This window comes from Scyliorhinus torazame, chromosome 7 (assembly GCF_047496885.1).
Source record: "Scyliorhinus torazame isolate Kashiwa2021f chromosome 7, sScyTor2.1, whole genome shotgun sequence".
NCBI lineage: Eukaryota > Metazoa > Chordata > Chondrichthyes > Carcharhiniformes > Scyliorhinidae > Scyliorhinus > Scyliorhinus torazame.
Window position 1 is genome coordinate 60,080,498 of NC_092713.1, and position 15,618 is coordinate 60,096,115.

Below are 15,618 nucleotides of genomic sequence, written 5' to 3' on the forward strand. Positions count from 1 at the left end.
CTGGCAGTGCCAACCGGGCACTGAGCTCGTCAGTGCAGGAAATGAAGTAAGTGCGGCCTCGGTGGGACATTCCTCGCCAAGGCCAAAAAAAACCAGAGGTCTGTTTGATCGCGGGGTTGCTTTCGGCACTGCTGGCGCCAGGAAACACCCCATTATATGTGCCCAAAATGGGACTTCGTTTTTTGGGAATTAAATTGCACCCGGCTTTTAAATAGCACCTTTAATATAGAAAAGAGTCCCAGGGTGCTTTTTGGAGACAGTCAGACAAAGATGCACATTTAGTCAAAAAAGGAAATGGTACAGAACATCTTAAAGGGGCAGAGGTAAGGACATAAGGAAGCTTCTTGAGTCGAGGGTTAAGGTGGTGAATCTTTGTTCACCAGGATGATCCTGGAGTAGTGGGCCGTTGTGGTAAAAGAGAGTGAGACCGGATGTGGTGCAGCCAGATTTGGTGACGGCTGGCTAAATCAGTTGTGCGCCAGATCTGTACCTCTTGAACTTGAGAACACAAAAATAGAGACCACACCAGGGGATGATTGTGAAATGACAGAATTAAAGTTTTATTGGTGACTGGGGCAAAGGTGGAGGTGACAACATGCTTGAACAGATTAACAGCTGCAGAAACATTATACAACAAGGAAGGCTTGGAGGCAGCTGGGTGTTTGCTGCAGTGCTGCTTGATTATCTATTTAAATTTTCCACTGATGTTTGCTTCAAGTCAAACACAGTTGCTAACCACCATCATAGAATCCATGCAGTGCAGAAGGTGGTCATTTGGACCGTTGAATTTGCACCCACCTTTCAAAAGGCCACCCTACCTAGGCCCAATCCCCCACCCTATTCCGGTAACCCCACTCAAAGGGGAAATTTAGCATGGAAAATCCACCTAAGCTGCACATCTTAGACTGTGGGAGGAAACTGGAAGGATGCAGGCGGTTGGTCTAGATAGAACATGTGATCGACGCAGGCTTGGAGGGCTGAAGGGCCTGTTCCTGTGCTGCATTGTTCTTTGTTCATACTCCCTGCCCCAATCTTCACCTCTTCCTTGTAAACAGGCTCTGTAAAGGTGAAAGGGTTAAATGTGTTTTGCCAGGATTCTTTTACGTAAATCTAATTTCTTTTCTCTTGCTCATCTGTATTTATTTAGTTTTGTCAACACTCAGGGTTTTGCGTTTTGAGTATTGATCGATTTAATGGAATGTATCTGATCCAGAGACAGAGGGAGAGGAAGAAACATGCTACTGCTTCCTCCATTTTCAGTAAGCAAATCAATGAGTCAAGCCCAGAAAAAAAATTGTGAGAAACTGATGTAAAAATATTATTCAGTAACCATGTTAAATATGAGAAGGTTGATCAATTTCCACTTCACATTTTTAGCATCAGCAGTCAATGGCTGTTACACACAGCGTCAGAGAAGGTCCTCTGAGAGTGTAAGAGAAGTCGAGGGTTCAATAATTTAAAGGAAAAAATATCAATCGCTTCTCAGCTTTTCACCAAACGGAGCAAATTGGGAGAATTGTCATGAGTCACAACATGTACTGCAACTCCTTCAGTGAACATCAGCAAAGTTAGACAGGCACATGACTGATGCAGAGAAATTAAAAGTATATACCATTCAAAAAAAAAAAGAAAGCACTTTTCTGATTCGGGGATTTTGATCAGCTGAAAAAAGCCCATCAGGGATTTTCAAATAACTTAGAAATACGTTCACATATGTTTAACTGTAGGAAGTGGACTGCACCAAGAAATATTTTCCACAGAATTTTTCATATCTGACTAAAACATATTCTATGATGTATTGCAAACAAGCTCCGATTGTGTATTGATTAGCGAGGGAAAAAATTCTTCCTTTCTCATTTAAAATTTAATGTTTTTGACACTAATAACTACTTCAACTATTTTCACAATGACACAACAATTATAATTGTCATCTTCTTATCCTTGCTGCTAGAAATTTTCCTGGGTTCACTGGGATTTTCTCAGGATTCTCCCGATCAACCACTGCAACTTCAAATGAATTCACACAAAGATTTTGTGAACGAAGCTTTGCTGATTGGAAAACCAATCGAGCAAATACGGCATCAAAATGTTCTGTTAAAATTGACTATTTCAAATGTAAAAAGTAATTTTGCATTTGCAGTTTTGATGATATTGAATGATACATATTTTTAATTTCTTTGCATCAGTTATGTGAAATTAAGTCTTCCTTCGATTCCCACACTGGTGGCGCTGAGGCGGATCCGGTTGGGCTACAGGTTAGCAATGCTGTCAAGTGCTTCAGCATGACTAGTGGCTAGGGGATTTAATGGGGATTTTGCACCTCGAGACGGTCAAAATTACAATGAGGGGGCCAATTGTGAGAGCAGCACATCCGGCATGTATGATCGGATCATAGGGGAAGAGTTGAATTTGGTGGAAGGATAAAATCTAAATGGAAGAAGATATGTGGAGTGAGGCATTGTGGAGGGTAAATTACATGTCATCGTGTGCGAGACTGAGTCTGATCTAGCTAAATCTAGTGTTTTGAGTGCACTTCATTAAGACGAGGATGAATGGTTTTTTGAAGGGGTGGAGGATAGGTGTGAGCGTTGATCGAGAGGGCCCACGCACCACACACAAATGTTCTCGTCCTGTTCCAAGCTGGTGGGTTTTCGGAGATCTTTTTTCAGCACCATGTCGGTGATTCTAAATATTGAGTGATGCACGATCAATGACCACTAAAGCGAGGTTGTAGTCCAACTGATGGCTTTAATAAGCTAGATGTTTCCCCCAGCAGCTCAAGTACAGAATGAAGGCTGCTGGGGCGGCACGGGCTCTTATACCCCGCCTAGCTGGGCGGAGCTACCATACAGTTTGACCAATGGGAAACATACAATATCTACCAATGGTGTTCCAGCATTACCAGGTACCGTAATACCTCTACAGAGTCTACCACTTTCACCCTCTGTTAAAAAAAGAGTCCGGCGGGGGTGGTGGCCTGACATTACAGCATGGTAACGTGGTAGAAATTATAGTTATGGAGGTACCGCAATACCTCCGTACAGCGTTTTGTAACTATTTACAATTCTATTTACTATTTACAATTTATGATTATACACTTTAAAATGAAGCAATCAGTTGATCGGGGGCCCTGGTCGTCCTCTGCGATCGTCAAAGCTACGGTGGTGACTCTGGAGGAGGCTCGGGCATCTGTGATTCCGGGAGCGTGGCCTCGATCCCTGTGGCAGCTTCGACACCCCTAGACGGCGCTGGTGGGGAAAACGTTTGACCTGGAAAGGGAGCATCTGCGGGGTGTGTCGGTGGGTGGGGGGGCTGAGACGGGGCCGGCGGAAGGACCGATCCTCCTGTAAGGTGCACAGGTGGAAGGGAGGGTGGTGCTGGTGGCTGGGGTGCGCGTGGGGCTCCGGCGGGCGCCAGGTCTCGTAGGGAGACCGTATCTTGTTGGCCATCGGGGTACGCCACGTAGGCGTACTGGGGGTTAGCGTGGAGAAGATGGACCCTCTCGACCAACAGGTCCGACTTGTGCGCCCGCACGTGTTTTCGGAGTAGGATGGGTCTGGGAGCTGCCAGCCAGGTCGGGAGCGAGGTCCCAGAGGAGGACTTCCTGGGGAAGACAAGGAGATGTTCGTGAGGTGTCTGGTTGGTTGTGGTACACAGCAGTGACCGGATGGATTGGAGGACATCCGGGAGGACTTCCTGCCAGCGGGAGACTGGGAGATTCCTGGACCGTAGGGCCAGTAGGACGGTCTTCCAGACCGTTCCGTTCTCTCTCTCTACCTGTCCGTTACCCCGGGGGTTGTAACTGGTCGTCCTGCTCGAGGCGATGCCCTTGCTGAGCAGGAATTGGCGCAGTTCGTCGCTCACAAAGGAGGACCCCCTATCACTATGTATGTAAGCAGGGAACCCGAACAGTGCAAAGATGCTATGGAGGGCCTTGATGACGGTGGTTGCGGTCATGTCGGGGCAGGGGATGGTGATTGGGAACCGGGAGTACTCATCAACCACGTTCAGGAAGTACGTGTTGCGGTCAGTGGAGGGGAGGGGGCCTTTCAAGTCCATACTGAGACGTTCAAAGGGACGGGAAGCCTTTATCAGGTGCACTTTCTCTGGCCGGTAGAAGTGCGGTTTGCACTCCATGCAGATTTGGCAGTCCCTGGTGGCTGTCCTGACCTCCTCGATGGAGTAGGGCAGGTTGCGGGTCTTGATAAAGTGGAAAAAGCGAGTGACCCCCGGGTGGCAGAGGTCCTCGTGGAGGGCTCGGAGGCGGTCCACTTGTGCGTTGCCACATGTGTCGCAGGACAGGGCATCAGGAGGCTCGTTTAGCTTCCCGGGACGATACAAGATCACGTAGTTGTAGGTGGAGAGTTCGATCCTCCACCGCAGCATCTTATCGTTCTTTATCTTGCCCCGCTGTGCATTATCAAACATAAAGGCAACCGACCGTTGGTCAGTGAGGAGAGTAAATCTCCTGCCGGCCAGGTAATGCCTCCAATGTCGCACAGCTTCTACTATGGCCTGGGCCTCCTTTTCGACTGAGGAGTGGCGGATTTCGGAAGCATGGAGGGTACGTGAGAAGAAGGCTCGGATCTGTCCGCTTGGTTGAGGATGGCTGCCAGAGCTACCTCAGACGCGTCGCTCTCGACCTGGAAGGGGAGGGACTCGTCGATAGCGTGCATCGTGGCCTTTGCAATGTCTGCTTTGATGCGGCTGAAGGCCTGGCGGTCCTCTATCGAAAAAGGGGAAAAACTGTGGATTGGATCAGGGGACGGGGACCCACTGGGCATAGTAAGAGAAAAACTCTAGGCAGCTCTTCAGGGCCTTGGAGCAGTGAGACAGGGGGAGCTCCATAAGGGGGCGCATGCGTTCACAGTCAGGGCCTATAACTCCATTTCGCACTACGTAGCCGAGGATGGCTAGGCGGTCGGTGCTAAACACGCATTTATCCTTGTTGTATGTAAGGTTAAGGATCTTTGCAGTCTGGAGGAATTTTCGGAGGTTGGTGTCATGGTCCTGCTGGTCGTGGCCGCAAATGGTGACATTATCGAGATACGGGAATGTTGCCTGTAAACCGTACCGGTCAACCATTCGGTCCATCTCGCACTGGAAGACCGAGACCCCGTTGGCGACACCGAAGGGAACCCTTAAGAAGTGATAGAGCCGCCCATCTGCCTTGAAGGCAGTGTATTTGCGGTCACTAGTGCGGATGAGGAGCTGGTGGTAGGCGGACTTAAGGTCCACCGTGGAGAAGACCTTGTAATGCACGATCCTGTTTACCAGGTTGGATATGCGGGGGAGAGGCTAAGCGTCCAGCTGCGTAAATCTGTTGATGGTCTGAATGTAGTCAATGACCATCCTATGCTTCTCCCCGGTCTTTACCACCACTACTTGAGCTCTCCAGGGACTGTTGCTCGCTACAATGACTCCTTCCCTCAGTAGCCTTTGGACCTCCAACCTAATAAAGATCCGATCCTGGGCACTGTACCGTCTGCTCCTGGTGGCGACAGGTTTGCAATCCGGGGTGAGATTCGCAAACAGGGAAGGCGGGTCGACCTTGAGGGTCGCGAGGCCGCAGACAGTGAGGGGGGGTATAGGGCCGCCGAATTTGAAAGTTAGACTTTGAAGATTACACTGGAAGTCTAAACCTAGGAGTGTGGCCGCGCAGAGGTGGGGAAGGATGTAGAGCCGGTAATTTTTAAACTCCCTTCCCTGGACTGTGAGGTTTGCTACACAAACCCCTTTATCTCTACTGAGTGGGAACATGAGGCCAGGGAGATTCTTTGATTAACGGGGTGGACGTGGAGAGAACAGCGCCTTACCATGTCGGGGTGTATGAAGCTCTCCGTGCTCCCAGAGTCGATTAAGCAGGACGTCTCATGCCCGTTGATAAGTACAGTTGTTGTAGCAGTTGAGAGTGTTCGAGGCCGGGACTGATCCAGGGTCACCGAGGCTAATCTCAGCAGTTGAATGTTCTCTTCGGGCGGTGTGTGGTCAGCCGAGCTGGGGTCCTGGGAGTCCATCCAAGATGGCAGCTCCCATTGGTTGCACATGGCTGGGGGTGCACAAAATGGCGGCGCCCATCCATCGAGCGGGGCATCCGCGGGACAAGATGGCGGCGCCCGGGGGCTGCACGTGGCCCTGGAGTAGGAAGATGGTGGCGCTTGATGGCCGCCCGGGGATCATGGAGAGGTTTGTGGTGGCGGTCCGCATTCGCCGCCGGAGACCGCGGCGACCTCACGGGCCTGGCATACCACCACTAAGTGGCCCCTTTTTACCGCATCCCTTGCAGGTGGATGCGCAGGCCGGGCAGCGTTGCCGGGGGTGCTTGGCCTGCCCGCAAAAGTAGCAGCGGGGCCCCGCGGGGTTTCCAGGCCGCCTTGCAGCACAAGCTTGTGGGGGGATGGGGGATGTTTCGGGGTCGGCTGCGGAGGGGTTCCACGCTGCCCAGGGGGCTGCCACGCGGTCGGGAATGTAAGCGTGGGCGTTTCTGGAGGACACATCCAGGGAGCCTGCAAGGGCCCAACCTCCTTGAGACCTGGAGTGTCTTTTTCCAGCAATCGCTGGTGGATTTGGGAGGACAGCATACCTGCCATGAAAGTGTCCCGGACCAAGAGTTCTGTGTGTTCGCTCGCCGAAACTTGCGGGCAGCTGCAGTTTCTCCCCAACACCAGGAGTGCACGGTAGAATTCTTCCAGCGATTCCCCAGGGATTTGTTGCCTCGTTGCTAGCAGATGTCGGGCGTAGACCTGGTTTACCAGGCGAATATAATGTCCTTTTAGCAGCTCTATTGCTGCATCGAAGTCTTCCATTTCCTCGATGAGGATGTAAATCTCCGGGCTCACCCTCGAGTGCAGGACTTGCCTTTTCTGCTCTCCCATGGGTGTGTTTTCGGCCATTCTGAGATATCCTTTAAAACACACCAGCCAGGGCTTGAAGATTGCCGCTGAGTTCGCCGCGTGGGGGCTGAGTTGCAGACACTCCGGCTTGATTCGGAGCTCCATGCTTTTAAATCTAGTTTATTAAATTGATGCACGATCAATGAGCACTAAAGCGAGGTTGCAGTCCAACTGATGGCTTTAATAAGCCAGATGTTTCCCCCAGCAGCTCAGGTACAGAATGAAGGCTGCTGGGGCGGCACGGGCTCTTATACCCCGCCTAGCAGGGCGAAGCTACCATACAGTTTGACCAATGGGAAACGTACAATATCTACCAATAGTGTTCCAGCATTACCAGGTACCGCAATACCTCTACAGAGACTACCACACTGAGCTAGAGCCCTGTCCTTTGGGAGGCTATATTTGGAGTTTTAGATGTGCTGGAGCTGCGGACGGGTGTGGGAGCGAATGTCCTTGCCTTCACTGATTTGGTGGCGCTGAGGCGGATCCGGTTGGGCTGCAGGTTAGCAATGCCATCAAGTGCTTCAGCATGGCTAGTGGCTGAGGGATTTAATGGAGTTTTTGCACCTCGAGAAGGTCGAAATTACTGAAAGGGGGTCGATTGAAGGATTCTACCGGAGATGGCGGTCGTTTATATTGTATTTCAGAAAGCTGGTCTCTGTTCGGGGGGGGGGGTATAAACAGGGGGGAGTAAATGCAGGGGTTCTTGTTTCTTGGATTGTAGGGTCATTTTTGGGGTAGTTGGTGTTGGGTTTGGTTAAGGGTTATTGTTTGTATTTTTTGTAATTTTGTATAAAATGTTAAAACTTCAATGAAAACATTTTTTTTACAGAAGTCTTGGTTATTACCTTAAATAGAGAGGAGGGAAAAGCGCAAAATGGAAGAAATTAATTTTACACAGTGGGTCTATTAAAAAAATAACCAAATCGTCACAAAAATGTTAATTTGGTCATTCTTTTGTTTTTGTCCAAATATTTGTGCTTCGAATTAAGAAAAGGTTTGTGCCAATATGTTGACAGTTGTGGATCTCATCACAGGTGACTGGTGGGAGGAGCTGCTGAGCTTACCACTGCGAATATCTTGAGCCATGATCGGCATAATCGCTGAAGCACCTTGAGTTAATAATTTTCAATGATCTTAATTTATCATTCACACCGATGGGCCCTTTCAATGATTTTTCCAAACGACTGCTCCTGTTTACCACTCACTGCTTACATAAAATTAAATAAGTTAAAATAATGTGGAGATATTTTAACCAATTCTTTCTTGAAATAAGATGTTCTAATGGTAGAACTTGTTTCTGACCCTCTGCTGAAAGTTGTAATTGCAGAACACGGTAGACAGTAGGATTAGCAGAAGAGAAAAAAAAACATGAACTGCTGGTCTGCCAATATCCTAGAAACTAAAAGGCACTGGTGCAACAAAGACAATTATTAAAGGTAGTTTGTTATGCAACCACTTGCATAAAATGCTTTCTGAGCTTGTACTGCTGTTGGAATGGATTCATGATCCAGCAGGCCAGTTGCACTCATCCACTGCTAAACGTGCTGGTCTTGCTCTAACAGACCAGTGTTAATTTCAAGCCTGATCTGCTATACTTTGACCATCACCAAGCATCGGGTTTGAAAATGAGTACAAAAGAGGGCAAGAATATGTTGGAATTTACAGCAATTTTTCATAACACCATTCATGCTCACATATATACATATCACAGACCACTGCAATGTGAAACAACTGCAGCATTAAAACATCTATAAGTTAGAAAGTGACAAAATCAATGTATGCAATTAAGCATCTGTATATTGCTGCATAAGGCACGACACATAATGACCTCATATCAGCAGGAAATATGTGGACAACTAATTAATCTGCCATTCGCAACTATTCAATATTTTAAGACCACTACTTGTAAATCGATAAATAAGCTGCACGGTGGCACAGTGGTTAGCACTGCAGCATCACAGCGCCAGGAACCCGGGTTCAATTCCGACCTTGGGTGACTGTCTGTATGGCATTTGTACATTCTCCCCATGTTTGCCTGGGTTTCCTCCAGGTGCTCCGGTTTTCTCCCACAGTCCATAGGTGTGCATGCTAAATTGGCCATGCCCCTTAATTGTCTAAAAGTTAGGTGGGGTTATGGGGAAAGGGTGGGTGGTGGGCCTAGTTAGGATGGGTCAGTGCAGACTTGATGGACTGAATAACCTCCATCCACACCGTAGGAATTCTATGGATATATTCCATGCATCTATTATATAAATATATATATTAATTGCTTTGTTACATACATTAACACAGTGGTTAGCACTATTGTTTCAAAACGCCAGGGACTCAGGTTCGATTCCTGGCTTGGGTCACTGTCTGTGAGGAGTCTGCACATTTGCCCCGTGTCTGTGTGGGTTTGCTCCGGGTGCTCTGGTTTCTTCCCACAAGTCCCGAAAGATGTGCTTGTTGGGTGAATTGGACATTCCGAATTCTCCCTCAGTGTACCTGAACGGCCGCTGGAGTGTGATGACTAGAGGATTTTCACAGTAACTTCTTTGCAGTGTTAATGTAAGCCCTCTTCTGACAATAATAAAGATTATTATTATACTCACAATATTTTTAGAATTATTAAAGCACCGTGTAAATAACTACATGAGCTGTAGATTTGTCGGGGGAGTACCCACTCCATCAGCATTATTTTGGTCTAAGTGCAGCAGAAACCTTGGTTGCATGTGTAAAATTGTCTCTCTGTTTCACCTTAAGTGAATTAGTGAAAGCTGAAGGGGAGCAACACCGAGGAATTTCCCGGACAGAATTTGTTGAAGGTGCACAACGTATCCTCACAGATAAAAAGGCAGATCGTAGTGGCACTCTCCTCACTGACATGAGAAATTGAAAATCGTGAGTTCACCAAATGGTATGGCAATTGAAGGAGAAAAAGAAAAATTGAGTGACAATGTAATGGGTTCATGCTTACTGCACCTAGCGCAACACAGTAACTTGCACTTATAAGGAATTTCTCGTGTAAATCATCTTTAGAGTGGACACAAGCAGTAAAAGGTCATTTAGAAAGTGGGAGACAAAGGCACAGCCAATTACTTTTAAAGGCAAGAAGGTAGTAAGGCAAAGCGATTTTGGTAAAAGTTTCAAGACAGCAGGGGCATCTGAAAAGATCAGCCTTTGAAGACGTAGAGGGAATAGGGAACAAAGAGTAATCTAGTTAAAAAATATCACAGGAATTGGGCAGGGTTATACAGCTGGAGAGATTTCCCAGGCAGAAGAGAATGTCATCACCAAGGTGTGTTGTGGCCAAGAGAGTGAGAACAGAGACATTCTCTTAGACATAGATTTGAATAATCAAACTACATATAGTTCACTTTAAAGGCTTGCATTTAAATGTGAAGTTAACTGCAGGAAAGAATGAACTTTTCAAGAATTAAATAATTTTCTGACCAACAGACCACAATCAGGAAGAATGAACAACAACACCTCCTCCACAATAGTCCTCAACACCGGGGCCCCGCAAGGCTGCGTACTTAGCCCCCTACTCTACTCCCTGTACACACACGACTGCGTGGCAAAACCTGGTTCCAACTCCATCTACAAGTCTGCTGATGATACGACCATAGTGGGCCGGATCTCGAATAACGACGAGTCAGAATACAGGCGGGAGATAGAGAACCTAGTGGAGTGGTGTAACAACAACAATCTCTCCCACAATGCCAGCAAAACTAAAGAGCTGATCATTGAATTCAGGAAGCAAAGTACTGTACACACCCCTGTCAGCATCAACGGGGCCGAGGTGGAGATGGTTAGCAGTTACAAATTCCTAGGGGTGCACATCTCCAAAAATCTGTCCTGGTCCACCCACGTCGACGCTACCACCACGAAAGCACAACAGCGCCTATACTTCCTCAGGAAACTAAGGAAATTTGGCATGTCCGCATTAACCCTTACCAACTTTTACAGATGCACCATAGAAAGCATCCTATCGGGCTGCATCACAGCCTGGTATGGCAACTGCTCGGCCCAGGACCGCAAGAAACTTCAGAGAGTCGTGAACACCGCCCAGTCCATCACACAAACCTGCCTCCCATCCATTGACTCCATCTACACCTCCCGCTGTGTGGGGAAAGCGGGCAGTATAATCAAAGATCCCTCCCACCTGGCTTACTCACTCTTCCAACTTCTTCCATCGGGCAGGAGATACAGAAGTCTGAGAACATGCACGAACAGACTCAAAAACAGCTTCTTCCCCACTGTTACCAGACTCCTAAATGACCCTCTTATGGACTGACCTCATTAACACTACACCTTGTAAGCGTCATCCGATGCCAGTGCTTATGTAGTTACATTATATATGTTGTGTTGCCCTATTATGTATTTTCTTTTCTTCCCATATATTTAATGATCTGTTGAGCTGCTCGCAGAAAAATACTTTTCACTGTACCTCGGTACACGTGACAATAAACAAATCCAATCCAATCCAACTTTAGTTAATGATACCCCAGTGGCAGCTGTAAAGTAGCAACTCCGTGTAACTTTACTCTTCAAAGCCAAGAGGCAAAGGCAATCCTGAAAATTCACGTGAGGTGTATCTCAATTTAAGTCCCAAAACACATCTGCTGGATCCTCCGTAACTGATTCTGAGTGACTTTCCAAGGTGAAGGACAGGTTCCCTAAATTGACATCCAATGGCGAGTGTCCAAGGCAATATGGATGCACTTAGAGAACCTACATTTCCAAAGGAGCCAGAAAGCTCCAAATGAAGACTTCTGAACGTGAGAGCGTGTGTGTGTTTGTGTATGTGTGTATGTGCGAAGGAAGAGGGTGGCAGGCCTCCTGAAAATAATAATTTGCTGTTTCTTGGCACCTCTTAATAGGGCCACTTTTAAATGTTGTTTAAAATTAGCCTTTTTAAAAATGTTTTCCTGGATATGGCTGAAGTTGGAAATTTAGCATTTATTGCTCATTCCTAACTGTCCTAAGAAACTGGTGGTAAATCTACTGCCTAATGCATTTCAATCCTTGTGCTCCACATTGGTATTAAGTCAAGAATTCCAGGATGTTGACCTATTTACAATGAAGGAATTGTAATGTATGTTAGCAGACTATTCTGACTTCCGTCCAGTGGTCAACTATTTACCCTGATCATGATTTTCAATGTTCACTATTCATCTAAGAATACAGTAAAAATGAGAGACTAATAACATAAAGCAACTTAAGTTCAATAAATATTCTTTGTATTCCTTGTAACAATCCAGTTTAACAATGCAGCATTATTGATAGCACAACTTCTTTAACAGATTTATCCGGTGCCATCAGCATTTGCTGAAATTACTTGAGAATCAAATTTCTAATCCCCGTTGCAACGTAGTCTACTCAGAAAATGTATAAAACCGATTTACCAAAATCCATACTTTTGGGTTTATTGAACATCAATAGCACGACATGTGTGCAAAAATAACGTGATTCATACAAGTTGCACTTTATCTGTTTATAGAAAATCTAATCAGCTCGCATCACAGAGGGTCACAGTACTTGGTTAACGAGATGCAAATGAGACAACTGCTTTTCTTTAAAGCACTTAGGTCTGCTAATCCCATAATAGATCAGTTGCAGCACGAACCAAGAACTGTGTCTTTAATGCCGCAACTCCAGACTAAACTGTTCTTCTAAGCTAGCAGTTCTTTCATTATAAGATACACTGAGCAGGCTAAATCCTGGTAAACCACTGCACAATAATTCTCGTTAATACCCTTTTTGTCGATATCACAAGACATTAATACCATTTTTGGAACACATACGAGGAAAAGTAACCTGCAGACGCTTGCCCATGCACAAACAGCACCTCAAACAAAGAGAATAATTTATATGACTAATTTTGTTGTATTTTAAGGAGAGGGAAGGGGCAATAACAGAGATTGCAATCTGATTTTGGGTTTAAGATGACAAGTATACATTGCACAAGCTTCGCTATTGTAGTTTATGACATCATCTGAACCTTTCTGTTGTATCCCATTTGTAGGTGTAGAAAAGAAGATGAACTCAACAAATCTGACTCCAATTTCCTTCAGTAAACTATCAGAACTACAGGCTCAGATCAGTACCACTATAAACAGACCAAGTCAGGAACTGACCCCGGGTTAGTAACAGCAATAGTCTCATAACTGGAATCTTCCTTCATAATGGCTTTAAGATTTTTCTCTGCAAATTCTAACTGAAAACTCCACACTAAATATTAATTTTTAAATCATTTTTTAAAAAACAGTGAGATCTGCACATGCACATCCCTTCATTGTCTAACATTTCATTTAAACAGACCTACAAACATATTATCTGACAGATACCGGCATTGTACATTTTGAAATATGGTGCTAAATATTTGCCACTGAAGTGGCCCACTGAAGAGTTAAACCTTTTAGATTAAACAAACGCTGACTTGAAAGTGGGATACATACAATGTGCTGAACTGTTGAGCTGATATCCTGCAGAGTGCACAGCTCCCTACCCCACCTGCAACAACTCTATCAGACCCTGCTACAGGTTTAATGAAGTGGAAAGCAAACGGTGTGACAGCGGACACCTAATAAACCCGGTAAAACAATCTTGACATCTCGATGTGAACAAAACACCAAAGAGCCAGCATGGATTCACAAGAAAGAGAAAAAAAATACAGGTATAGACTTAGCAAGAGATGAAACACTTCTAAGATGTTGCCATGTGGGTGATGGGTTGTTAGATAGGCAGGTAAAAGCTTAAAGCACGCGAGGAAAGATTGTTGCAAAGATTATTTTGATAATTATTTTTACAGTTACCACTGGGTTTAATGTGGGCAGTTCAATAAAGGATCAAATTTTCCAAAGATATAAAATTCCTTGAAGCTTGCTCTGTAGTATGCAAAATAACTCCTGCCAATATGCATTAACCCTGGACTACGTGAAGCAATTCAATCTTTTATTATAAACTGTTGAGTGCGAACTGTGCATAAGTTGCATTATCATTCAATACACTTTTTCATATAACCAAAAGCAGACCATTTCAAACATTAAACACACAGCCTTCTTTTTGTAATGTAATAACTATTTAATGGGGTGTGCAGTGGGGTGACAAGTTTATTTTTACAACTCTCCAAACTGCAAGTTCCCAGTCTAGGTCAGGTCAATGATGGGGAGGGTTAGGTGTCAAGTGAAGGTGTATTCCATCATGGAGGAAATAAAAGTTACTGGGCTTTTGCATATCTCGAATGGTGGACTAAACAGGAGGCCTTGCAACAAGGCACCTAATCACGTGTTCTTTGTTCGAGGAGCTTCAAAGGAGAAACTGTCAAAGAAGGAGTAAATGATTTTAAAAAGGGAATGACATATAGAAAGATCTTTCATTTGTATAGCGCCTTTCATTTTATGGGGACTGTTCAAATGGGATTCAACTAATTGCTTTTGAAGGGAAATCAATGTTATTATGTCAACATGTACAGGGCGGGATTCTCTGTAATCGGCGCGATGTCCGCCGACCGGCGCCAAAAACAGCGCGAATCAGTCCGGCATCGCACCGCCCCAAAGGTGCGGAATTCTCCACATCTTGAGGGGCCGAGCCCTTACCTTGAGGGGCTAGGCCCGCGCTGGACTGATTTCCGCCCCGCCAGCTGGCGGGAAAGGCCTTTGGTGCCCCGCCAGCCAGCGCGGAAATGACTTTGTCGGGCGGCGCATGCGCGGGAGCGTCAGCGGCTGCTCACGGCATCCCCACGCATACGCAGTGGAGGGGGTCTCTTCCGCCTCCGCCATAGTGGAGACCATGGCGAAGGCGGAAGGAAAAGAGTGCCCCCACGGCACAGGCTCGCCCGCGGATCGGTGGGCCCCGTCGCGGGCCAGGCCACCGTGGGGGCACCCCCTGGGGCCAGATCGCCCCGCGCCCCCCCCCCCAGGACCCCGGAGCTATCCCGCACCGCCATGTCCCGCCGTCCCAAAGGTGGTTCAATCCACGCTGGCTGCCGTGGGTTGACAGCGGCGGGACTTCGGCCCATCACGGACCGGAGAATCGCCGGGGGATTCCCGCCGTCCGGCGCGGCGCAATTCCCGCCCCCGCCGAATATCCAGTGGCGGACAATTCGTGACACGGCAGGGGCGGGATTCACGCCGGCCCCCAGCGATTCTCCGACCCGGTGGGGGGGGTCGGAGAATCGTGCCCACAGCAACCAATTTGGATGTTGTTTTGTCGACATATGCAGTAGTCAATTTGGACGCAGTAATTTATCCAACAGCAGTGAGATAGGCACCGGTATATCTGTTAACCAGTTCATTTGTTTTTATGGTGGTGATTGAGGAATTAATATTGGCTAAAACGCTGAGAAAATGTACAGTTATGCATAGGGAAGCTCTCATTCCTTTGGGGCAAAAACATCAGGTTCAAGTCCCACTTCAGGACATCTTGGTTACAGAATGTGCCAAACGTTTATCACATGGCCAATCAGGTTGATTATAAGCCTGTAAATCCTTCCGGTATGCTTGGTGACAGGCGGTAGAAGTAGGAGTTTTTCCTGGTTGGCCATACTGCGGATGACAACAGCCTCCTCCTGCTTCTATTTTCTCGGCATGTTTCTCTGTAAAGCACTGCAGTAACATGCCAAGCAGGATTTTATAAATTCAGTTTTAAGGTTTTCAAGTATTTGAGAATTCAGGAGATCGTTGCCCAAAGTATGGTAGTCAGGGAGAAGTGAAATGCATGGATTTAATTTATCAGCAAT

At 46.6% G+C, this 15,618-nt stretch overlaps 1 protein-coding gene across 6 annotated transcripts in view; it reads right to left on the bottom strand.

Annotated features, from left to right (window-relative positions):
• Positions 1–15,618, bottom strand: part of rnf220a (ring finger protein 220a) — a 617,071-nt gene that overhangs the window by 483,960 nt on the left and 117,493 nt on the right. The window lies entirely within an intron of this gene.